Source organism: Pinus tabuliformis, chromosome 1_1 (genome assembly GCF_031772625.1).
Source record: "Pinus tabuliformis cultivar Carrire ecotype Pingquan chromosome 1_1, CPIR1, whole genome shotgun sequence".
Classification (NCBI taxonomy): Eukaryota; Viridiplantae; Streptophyta; class Pinopsida; order Pinales; family Pinaceae; genus Pinus; species Pinus tabuliformis.
The window spans coordinates 859,458,313-859,471,054 of NC_142297.1; positions in this window are offsets into that span (position 1 = coordinate 859,458,313).

Sequence of the window (12,742 nt, forward strand, 5' to 3'; positions counted from 1 at the left end):
ACAAAGTTTGTGTTGAACTTCATCTCTATCTTGGTTTAGCTCAATGATCTAATTTATTCTCCTTGAAAAATTATCAGCTTCCTCATATGATTCTTGCAAAAATTTCATGACTAGAAATGTTAGCTGTGTAGGGAAAATTTCTTCAGTTCCATATACAAGTTGGAAAGGGGACTTTACAATAGATCTTTTGGGTGATACTTTGTTTTCCAAAACTTCATATTTGAGATGACTATCCCTTTTTTTTTTGTGATTTTCCAATACTTTCTTGATTGCTTTAACCAAACTCTTATTTGATGATTCTGCTAACCCAATGCCTTATGGATAATATGGTGTAGAATGATGCAATGAAATTTGATATTTATGACAAAACTATATCATTTTAATGCTGTTGAAATCCTGTGCATTGTCTGCAACTATTTGCTGTGGGTAGCCAAATCCAGACATTATATTTTCTTCAATGAATCTGATCACTATTGTATTTGTTTCATTCTTAATAGGGATTTCTTCTACCCACTTGGTGAAGTAATCGATGGCAGTTAATATCCATCTATGTTGATTGCTGGAAGCTGGAACTATTTCACCTATAAAATCTAATCCCCATTGTAAAAATGGAGCTTCAATTAAAACTGGGACAAGGGGAAGTGTTGCTAGCCTCTGTTTTCCAACAAATATCTGACATGGGATACAACTTCTTACCTTTGCTCTAGCGTGTGCAAACATTTTAGGCCAATAGAAACCCGCTCTGAGAATTTTGTATGCAGTTGCCTTCCAAGCATAATCTCCTCCACAAATGCCTTCATGAAATTGTTAAATGACCCCTTTGGTTTCAATTTCAGTCAAGCATAATAAAAGGATATTCAAAGGATCCTTCCTGTATAAATTAGCGTTTATGATACAATATTTCATAGCCTTGAGTCTAAGATATCTGGATTGATTCTTGGTAAATTCTGGTGGGCATTTTAAATCTCGAAGAAAATTCACTATGTCACTATACCAATTTGAAAGTAAAAATTTGCCATCAATATGTAGAGGAAGAGGAACAAGATCTAAACTGGAAGAAGGTTCTTGTGGATTCTTCTCATTTGAAATTTGAGAAGGTTCTTGTGGATTCTTCTCATTTGAAATCTAATAAGGTTCTTGTGGATTCTTCTATGTTGAAGTTTGCAAAATGGTGTTGATGCCAAGTATCTTAAAATTTGATTTAGCCAAAAGTTTGGCTAAACCCTGTCCTTTCACTAGTTTGGTAGGTCTGATATCCAGATCAAACTCAAGTATCTTGGCTATCCATCTTCCCCTCTTTCCATCTGTATCAGGTTGTGTTAAAACTATTTTCACTGCATTACTGGGGACATAAGCAATAATAGGAGAATGTAAAACATAGGTCTTGAATGCTTTTAAGGCTTGGACAAGGGCATAGGCTTGCTTCTCTATGATGTCATATCTTAATTCAACATCTCTCATCACTTTACTAAAAAAGGCAATTGGCTGCTCATATCCATCATCATTTCTTTGTAGTAAAACAACAACTAAGGTAGTGTTAGAGGCAAAGGAAAAGATACTAAAGGGTTTTGAGTAGTCTGGACTAGCTAGTACCGGGGCTTCTGAAATGGATTTCTTGATTTGTGAAAAATAATATCTAGCTTGTACTGTCCATTTGAATTCATGATCCTTTTTAAGCATGTCAATAATATCTTTCACAATCTTAGCATAATTAGGTATAGATTTTCTTAAGAATTTTTTTTCCTAAAAATGTTTGAATTTCCTTTTTGTTTCTAGGTAAATTGATTACCTAAATTACTGAGACTCTTTTTGGATCAATTATAACTCCTTCCTTCGAAATTATATGTCCCAACAATTTTCCTCCTTTCACGGCAAAAGTGACTTTTTGGGATTAAGAGAAATCCTATATTTCCTGCATCTTTCGAAAACTTTTCTCAAGTGCTTAAAATGTTTCTCATCAAAATCAGAAAATACAGTTAAACCATTAAGATAAATAACAATAAACTTATTGAACTTACCAACAAATGTGATATCCATTGCTCTTTGAAACGTTACTCCAGCATAAATTAAACCAAATGACACCATGGAATACATAAATGTAGCCCAAGGAGTTGTGAATGATGTATTTTCTCTGTCTTCTAGAGTAACTAGGATCTGGTTATATCCAAAAAATCCATCTAACATTGAAATCCTATTTGAACCTGAAACTTTGTGAAGTAATTGATCCATTTTTGGCAATGTATAATTATCCTTTAAAGACAACTTGCTCAAATTCCTAAAGTCAACACAAAGTATTATTTCACCATTTTTCTTCCTAACAGGTACTAGGTTTGCTATCCATTTAGAATATCTTAAGGGAACAATTATTTTTTCATCCAATAATTTTTTAATTTCTTTCTCAATGATTGGAAGCAAGATTGGGTTTATTCTTCTTAATTTCTGTTGAAATGGTTTAGCTTCAAGTTTGAGAGGAATTTTATGTTCAATAATGGTTGTGTCATAGGTTTTCAATTCTTCATATGACCATGCAAATACATCTTTATAATTTTTGAAAGATTGATATATTTGTCTTTGATTTCTTGAGGTAATGATGTTGAGATTTTAACATTTTTGATTTCTTCAGATGTACCAATATTACAGTCTTGAACATTTTCTTGTTGTGAATTTAATAATGAAGTTTTTGACACATCATTATGATCAAACAATTTTTCAAGGGGAACTAATCCCTTTGGAATGTAATTATTTGATAACTGAATAATATCATGTTCAACAATTTTCTATTGTTACTGTGAATTTTGATCATCTTCATTTGATTTGATTTCATTAATGTGTTCTTCTTCCATATGTAAAGCATAAAATTCATCTATTTCTTGTACATTTTTTTAACTGTTCATCATCTTCAAAAACCTGCCAGTGTTTGAGATTGTCACTAATGGAAGGTCTGTATTTTACCTCAATTTGATGACGCGCAAAGGATCAAGAATGTTAAAAGAACTAGCAAAAACTGCTAGAGCATCAACACAAATATTTTCTTCTTTTGGGATTGATGTGATATTAAATGCTTGAAAATAATTATCTACACAGTCCCAAACTTCATTTCTATAAGCTCTAAGCCTAGGATGCTTAGTTTGACAAAGGTTTCTAATTTGTTTTACAATCAACTCAGAATCACCATATACAAGTAAGTTTTCAACTTTGAGACTTTTGGTTAGCTCCAATCCTAAAATCAGGGCTTCATATTCTGCCACATTGTTTGTGACCTCAAAATCTAATTTAAAAGATTGGGTTATATTTTTCTTATCAGGAGAGATGAGTACAATTCCTACCCCTGCTCCATCTTTGGAGAATGCCCCATCAAAGTACATTTTCCAATGAGGGGTATTGACAGTTTCTTGAATACTGATTTTAGGATTTGGAAGATCATTAGCATCTAAAGTAAAGCATCCAAAATCTTGTTCAACTGCATAAATGGGATGATTGATTGCTTGATTTTCTTTATAGGATGTATTAATGAATCTAACTTCCTTGTATAATCTTAAATGCTCACCTTCATAAACTAGGATTTTAGCATAAGACATATCCATTTGCAGACTTCCCCTTAACTTGGCACAACAAGATCTAGAGAATAACATTCCAAATTTTGGGGGAATCTCTGTAACAACAATGTCCAAGACTACACTTTTGACAGGGATTTGAGCAAGTATTACAACTAAGTCCTTAATTAATCCGAGGCAAGCAACTTTCTTGGTGTCAAAAGTATATAGGTCATGATATGGTCTAGTGATTCGTAATTGAAGTTGGTACACGATTAATTTTGGCATTAGATTATGGGAAGCACTTCTAACATGCAATTATATAAAAGATAATCATGAATTTTCAAGGTGACATAGAAGGGAGGTACAATTTCATAAATCATATTTGAACTAGGACCAAAAACAACTTGGTGTTTTTCATCATGTAAATGAATGACATCGCAAGAGATAAAGGTGAGTTATTTATATCATGTTTTAACTAGATGTTGAAACAATTGAAAGAGAAAAATTTTATAGATATATATACACCTTTTATGAGCACATGGTGAAGCCTAGTGCCAAAACTAGCGAAGAGAATACTAGAAGTTTATTCTTTTTTAAAACATAAGTTAGAAAGGATAATATGGGATATTGAATAGAGATAGGAAACAATTCATACAATTTATTATGCAGCCCATCTACGATTTAGCATTGATGAAGATTCAAAAAATGTTGTAATTCTTAGCATAAAGTCATTGTATTAGTATTAAAAGAGATATATCAAATATGCATGTCTAAACTTTACCAACTCATAAAAAATGTGAAATAGAGTGAATGTGCTTAAATTATAGGTCATGGCTTGATCAAAGATAAGGTTTTATGGTATCATGCAAGTTGAAACCACACTATTTAAATTGATGTTACGATATCCAAATAATAGAAGATGTAATTAATGAAGAGTCAATGGATTAAAACAACCTAGATCAATGCATATTTAGAAAATGTTGGATTTTCACTTTTGCAAACCATATATATCAATGGAATTCAAAACATGATTAAGGAATTGTGTAAGTATGTCGTTATTGCAAAGGAAATAATGAAATAGTTCAATATATAAATATGAAAGTCCTTATATGAAATTCTATGAATTCAAAAGTATTTATAAAATAGAGTTAGAAGTTCTTGAGCCCTTCTCCATCATCACATTATCAAGAAAATATGTGTCGAGAAAATATGTTAAGATGCTCAAATATTTGAAAGAAAGGGGAAAATGACATATACATGTACACAATTTATGCATACCTAATGAAAGTTATTTCAAGATTAATATTGAAAGTTTTTTTACGCGAATATACATGCATTAAATCTTGGCTATGATGGATATCATACTATTATTAATGTGAGATATATTATAACTAGCAGAAACCAATAATGACCATAAACTCCTGACCCTAAGTGTAAAAAGAGTTGAACAGAGAAGGTAAGTTCGCAAGTCACAAAGATAGTTCAACTCTTAACTTAAATGAGGTGTGTATGTATTAAATGATCTAAATCAAATATCCATGCCCAATATTTTGTAACTCATTAATAATGTAAAATATAGTGTAATAGATTCATGTATTATTCACAGCTTAATAAAATATATTTTTTCATAGGATTATATAGTCTTGAGCCATGTAATTCAAACAAATCATGTGATATCCAAGTATGAAACTATGTAACTAATGAAGAATAATTGTATGGAAGCAATCTATAGAAATGAAAAATTGGAGAAGGTTGAATATATAGAATTAAATATAGATTCTTCTTGAAGCAAGAATACTAAAAGGAATACTACAAACATAAGCATGGTCCTTTTTCACTTCCCTAGATTTTTGTTTGTAACAAAACATAATCCTTTTGAAATTTAGTAGCATGGTTGTATATAAATACTAAAAATATTAATTATCTATAAGATTACATTCATTGGCATAAGTAAGTTTAAAAACATTAAGGAAATGGTGAATTTGAGCATTATAGCATTTACGGAAATGTGCGGGTTAAATGAATGGAGGTTAGTTTTCTCCATCGTGATATGTTTTGGAAAAATATAATAGTGCCATATAATAAAATTTTGACAATGCTTCTTAAAGGATACTTCCAAGGTCTATGAATATATTTCACACTAAATCAAAGTAATGCTTCCTAAAATTCACTTTTAACTATAAAAATATAATTCCCATCATGACATAAATTCACATGGATAGTCTCTTTTAGATTTAGGTTACACTATCTTCATTTTATACCACATATGTCCATATTCAAGGTTACTCTAGACATGCTTATATTAAGGAACCTCTGACAATTATCCTTAAGCTTGCATAACCGAAACGTAATTTGAACTCCTATAAAAGGTCCCCTTCTTTTTTGAAAATGTGGGGTCAATTTAAGCTTTAAAAAATACATCTTAAATTTTATTCTTCACAAAAAATGAGAGCATATTCATGATCTTTTACATAACCCTCATAAATATATATAGCATATAATGCAACATAGAAAATAAATAAGGGAACGACCCTTTTGATCAGCATTATTTTAATATGCACATATTGCAACACAGAAAAAAATAATCACAAAAAGAAACATGGGAATTGGTCTAAGAAAATTGTTGTTTATTTATTAGAGAACTAATATATAATAGGGTTACTAAACATCTCACATTGCAGAGATGTTATTCAAATAAAATAAGTTTATCCTAATACTTTGAACTATTATTTGAAAATAAGGTGTCACATATTAATCATTATCTTTATAACAATGCATTTAGTAACAATCCTATTACTAGAAATGTTCCTTCTTCCACATAAGGCCAAAAAGATATTGGAATTATGGATTTATAATGATGGCCCTTACTATTGAAAATGAATTAATGGAGTTATAAAATTAAATAGGATAAAACCTTTGTCTATGTCAACAATAACACAGAAAAAAGGAAGTCAATAATGTTAGCATTCAAGGCTCCATGGGATATCTCAAAAGATTTGATGAACCAAAAACAAAATATAAATGAAAACATTATATGAAATTTCCATTATGTTGGAATAAGGGAGAGATGAAAATAACTCTAGATGAAATTTTAATCATTGAAACACATGGTCTCAGATATATATATATATATGTGTGTGTGTGTGTGTGTGTGTGTGTGTGTGTGTGTGTGTATGTGTATATGTGTGTGTGTATGTGTATGTGCATGTGCATGTGCATATATATGCATATATGTATATATATATATATATATATACACACACTCAATTTCAAATAAAAAGACTTGTCAATAGTAGATAATGCAGAAAAAAGAGAATATCTTAGAATATCTTGAAGAAAGAGGATTAAAATATCATGTTAAATCCATCCTTTGACTTAATTCTATTGGGTAAAAAATTATTATCTAGAAATGCAAAAAAAAAGATATATACCTATAGACATTGAAGGATACTCTAGAATTATACTATCCACACAATCTTATCCTCCTCAATTAGGTGCATTATTATGAGAATTGATTCATCAATGTTATAGCGAGGAATTGCCAAGAATTTCTAACACGTGCTAGATAGTTCCAACACATGTAAGGCAAGCCAATACATGCCAAGTGATAAGGCATTCCAAGGTGTGCTAGTTGTTAGGGTGTGGTGCCAATGCATTCAAAGGAGTGTTAGGAGTTCCAAGAAACACAACAGAGCACTAGATTTAATTGCATGGAAATGAATGAAGAAGTGTGTGTAATAGGGAGTGTTACCAAGTTCCAAGTATGCTAAGCAGGGTGTGATAAGGTATGATAGGCAGTGCCAATGCATGTTAGAGTTTTAGGGAACCATGCCGAGATGTACCAAATGACAAGGTGTGCCAATGCGTGTTAAGGAGTGTTAGTGAGTGCTAGGGAAACATAAGGGAGCACTAGGCCAAAAAGCATGGAAATGGATGAATAAGAATGTGTGACAGGGAGTTTAGTGAGTTTCAGGTGTGTTAAGGAGGGAGTGACATGGTATGTTAGGCAGTGTTAGGGCATGCTAGGGTGTCAGGAAGCATGTGTCAAAGATGTGCTAGGTTCTAAGGTGTGTCAACGCATGCTAGGGAGTGTTACAAAGTTCCAGGGAAACACAAGGGAGCACTCGGTAAAAATAATGCATGGAAATGAATGAATAATATTTTGTGACAAGAAGTGTCAGTGAGTTCTAGGTGCTCTAAGGAGGGAGTGACAACATATTCTAGGAAGTGGTAAGACATTCTAGAGTCTATGGAAACATGCCAAGATGTGCTAGGTGCTAGGGTTTGCCAATGCATGTTAGTGAGTTTTAGGGAGTGTTGCAGAAGCACAACGGAGCACTAGTTTCAAATGCATGGAAATGAATGAATTCGAGTGTGTGATAGGGAGTGTCCATGAGTTGTAGTTGTGTTAAGGAGGGAGTGACAAGGTACGTTAGGTAGTTCCACGTAATCCTAGAGTGCCAAGGTGACATGCCAAGATTTTCTAGGTATCAGGGTGTGTAATGTGTGCCAAGGAGTGTTAGGGAGTGCCATGGAAACACAAGGGAGAACTATTTCAAACTAAATAGAAATGAAGGTTGAATGAGAGTGTGTGATAGGGAGTATTAGTGAGTTTCAGGTGTGTTAAGGAGGGAGTGACAAGGTTATATGCTAGGAAGCACTAAGGCATGCTAGAGTGTCAGGGCATGTTAGGGAGTGGTAGGGTGTGCTAGGAAGTGCTAAAGCATGAAAAGGAATGCAGGCGGTGATAACACATGCCACATAGTACCAAGGGATTGTTAGATGTGGCAAGTGCTATGGCATGTCAAGATGTAAACTATGTTGCTCAATTTTTTTATGGCCACAATTGGACATGACCCTTGACTTGGTCACTTGTAACTTCTTAAATGGGATAAGTTGAAATTGTACATGAGTAGACTAAGATGAGTTATATTCAATTCTTAGGTGAACAAGGCATTGTCTAGGTGTAGTAACTGTAACTTGGTCAAGTTATTGTAGTCGAGGCAAGACTTGGACAGGTTCCCAAGTCCGTAAAAAATTAAGGGTAGTTGTGAGGGCATGGAAACTAAGGAGTGCTAGGGCATTCCAAGGAATGAAAATATATGCTAACACATGTCAGAAATTGTCAATTCATGTCGAGGTGTTTTAGGGAGTGACAGGGAATCAAAAGGGAGAACTAGGTCAAATTGCATGTAAGTGGACAAATAAAAGTGTGTTCCAAGGATTGTCAACGAGTTCCAGGTGCCTTAAGGAAAAAGTATGTTAGGAGAAGTTCAGAATAGGACTTGTAGGAGGGGAACCTATGGTTACAATAAGGGGCTTGTCAGAGAAACTTTAGACAAAAGAATACTTTGGGTTGGGCACAACATTGTTTTTCCTATGACTTGTTCGGGTTCCCAAGTCATTAAAAAAGTAAGGCTATTTATGAGTGCGTGAAATCTAGGGATAGGCAAGGTGTGCGAGGGAATGCCACAAAGTACTAAGACATGCTACATAGTTTGAAGGAATGTTAATCATGCCAATACAAGCGAAATTCTAAGGCATGCCAAGATGTTGCAGGTGCCAAGGTATGGCACGAATGCATGGTAGGGAGTGTTAGGGCCAAGTTCTAGGGAAACACAGGGGACACTAGTTTCAAATGTATGAAGATGAAGTTTCAACGAGTTCCATTTTTTCTAAGGAGGGAGTGACAAGGTATTATATGCAATACCAGGGCATGTTAGAGTGTCAGGGAAGCATACCAAGATGCGCCAAGCACTAAGGTGTGCCAATGCATGCTAAGGAGTGTTCGCGAGTTCCAAGGAATTGGCCAAGCTATTGTAGTCAAGGAATGACTTGGTTAGGTTCCCAACTATCAGAAAAATTAAGGTTAGTTATGAGGGTGCGATAGCTAAGGAGTGCCAGGGAATGCCACAGAATGACATGGCATGCTAATGCATGACGTAAAATGTGAATTCATGTTCAGGAGTGTTAGGAGTGCCAAGTGAACACAATGGGAGAACTAGGTCAAAATTCTTGGAAATAAATGAATAAGAGTGTGTTCCGAGTGTTAGTGAATTCTAGTTGTCCCAAGGATCAAGTGTTTTAGGAGAAGTTCAGAATAGGAGTTATAGGAGGGAATACTATGGTTATAAAAAAGGTGTGGAAAAAGAAATTTCAGAGAGAGGGATACTTTGGGTTGGGTGTAACATTGCTTTTCTAATGAGTTGGTTAGATTCCCAAGTTTAAAAAAAAGTAAGGATATATATGAGGTCATGACAACTAGGGAGTGCCAAGGTGTTCAAGGGAATGTAAGGTTCCCAAGTGGTTGAAAAATGTAAGGATAACTATGAGGGCATTAGTTCCAAGGTGTGATTGGAAATGCTAACATGTCTGAGATAGTGTGAAGGCATGTCAAAAATGCTAAGATGTGTCATCTGGTAAGGCATGCCAAGATGTGCAAGAGTTTGACAATCCGTGACAAGGAATGTTAAGGAAACAAAAGGGAGAACAAAGTTAAACTACAAGGAAATTAACATATAATGTGGTTAATAAGTCATAAATTTATCTTTTCCATGAGGGACATGCTAGGCACACCAACACTAAGTGAAAATAAGTGCCAAGTGCCAAGTGTCAGTGAATTCTAAGTTCAAAAGCTTCCAATGTTTCTTCTCATCTACTTTCCAAAAATTCTTCTGTTGGGTCCCTATAATACTAGTGATTACCCCATTACTATTGTAGTTATACCCCTTATTAATATTGTTGTGCCCCTATTACACCCATATTGTTATTACTGTGCCCCATAGAATCCCTCTATTGTTATTTTTGTGGCTTTATATTATTATTGTTAGGTCGGCTGGATTATATTGTGACTCCTTAGACTCCTATATATAGAAAGGAGGTTTTGTCATTTGAATCATCCAAGAATTGTTCATTTATGTAATGTAAAGGAGGTTTCCCCCTCGAAGAGGCTGAATTCTAAGGCGTTGATCTATCTTTTCTTGAGATGGTTTCATAACATTTGGTATCAGAGCTTTGATTCTAGGGTTTCGTTGCTCCAAACAGGTCATCGTGGAATTTTCGTTATAACTTTTTTTTGTGACGTTTAAGAAGTCGCAAAAAAAACCCATTTGAGACGAAATCACGCTGAACCTTGGGTCTAAATTTCAGATCTTTTCGCATGATATTTGCGGAGATATGCTCTGAGGAAGTTGGTCTTTTTGCAGACTCCTGAATTACATTCAAAACAGGTGACCTAGGGAAAATCGTCATAACTTTCTCTTTGGGGATCGGATTGAAATTTCGTAAGAAGGTACAAAAAGAGGACAGACTGTAGTTTCTTGTATGCATGCTTCAGATCCAAAGGTTGAAACAGTGACTCGTGGCATGACTCGTGGCACGTCGTACAAGTTCACTCTACTGAACTAGTCTATAAGCAAGTCACTGTGGGAGATTTCACATAACTCTTCCTTGGAGAATCCAATTTGGGTCAGACTTGTGGCATTGGAAAGAGGACACAGAGGGCTACTACAGCTCAGAAATTTAGAACTAGATGATTGGAAAGTACATAGATACATCAGAGGCAATATCAAGCTCCTACAAAGTGAAAAAAGGTGTGTAGATTTTCTTAAATTTTTGCTTAAGCTTTGTTTGAAAATTTATTTTGAAGGATTTCAAAGGGCATAATAGAGCATTATTATCGGTAATTGATGCCCCGAGGAAAGAAAATGCAAACACCTAGTAAGGAACCTGAAAGCTCTAGCATGACTCATGAAGAAGAGGAAGAAATGCAACATGATATATCAAAATTACAAGACCAAGTGCAACAACTGTCCCTTGCAAAAAAAGGAACAGAATCTAAGATGGATGATTTAAAGAAAGATGTAGAAGCTAAGATGGATGGTTTAAAAAAAGGTGTAGAAGCTAAGATGGACTGTTTAAAGAAAGGCGTAGAAGCTAAGATGGATGGCATGGAAGCTAAGGTGAATGGCATGGACACTAAAATTGATGGCATGGATGATAAGATGGAAGAATTGAAGATAAATATGAATAAGTTGCTACAAGAAATGGTCACTAAGGGTGAAAGGGTACTAAAGGAAACTCATGATGAGAACAAAAGAAATGTTAATCATGATTCCATAGACTCTAATGTTGGATCGAAGACTCACCATGTTCCAAAAATCGATATGAGGAAGTTTGATGGCAAGGATCCCGCCACATGGATATTACAGATGGAGCAATTCTTCGATCTCAATAATGTGCAAAACACACAAAAGGTACGTATGGCAACTTTACATTTGGAACCAAATCAGTTTGTATGGTATCAATGGCTTTGCTCTCGTAAACAATTTATCACTTGGGCAATTTTTACGGAAGAATTGATAGCACATTATGAGGATACAAAAAGCAACACTTTTTTTAGCCAATTGATAAGTCTCAAACAAAAGGGTTCAATAATGGAGCACATTGAGGAGTTCCAAAAATTGAACATAAAGGTAAAAGATATTCTAGAGGAGCATAGGATTGATGTGTTCATAGGGTCTTTAAAGGATAATATCCAACATGATGTTCGCCTTTGGGAACCTGATTCATTAGAGAAGGCATTCAGGTTAGCAAGAAAAATGGAAAGCAAAATTATGGCAACCAGGAAGCATACCACTCACAACTATAAAGATGGAAGTGTTGTTGCCCCTAGTCTTCCACAACCTATAAGGTTGACACCACAACAATTGGAAGAAAAAAGAGCAAAAGGGCTTTGTTACAGTTGTGATAGCAAGTACACTAAAGGTCATAAGTGTGCTGAGAAGAAATTATTCTACATAGATTGTGAAGAGGAAGAAGAAAAGGAGCAAGAAAGGTCAAAAGAAGAGGATATACTCCAGGAACAAAGTCTAGATGAAGAACAAATAAATCCGACCATATCTTGTAATGCATTGGCAGGAATTACCACTCCTCAAACCATCAAGATACAAGGACAAATCAAGAAGAAAAAGGTAATAGTATTGATTGATTCAGGAAGCACCCACAATTTTATTCATTGTAAGGTAGCAAAAGAATTGAATTGCTTCCTATATCCAGCACCTGAGTGTCAAGTGATGATTGCAAATGGAGGAACAATAAATTGATCTGGAAAGTGCCATAATATCAAGCTATCCATGGGAGAATATGTATTGACTAGCCCAATGCTTTCCATTCCAATGGGAGGTGCTGATGTTGTACTAGGAGTC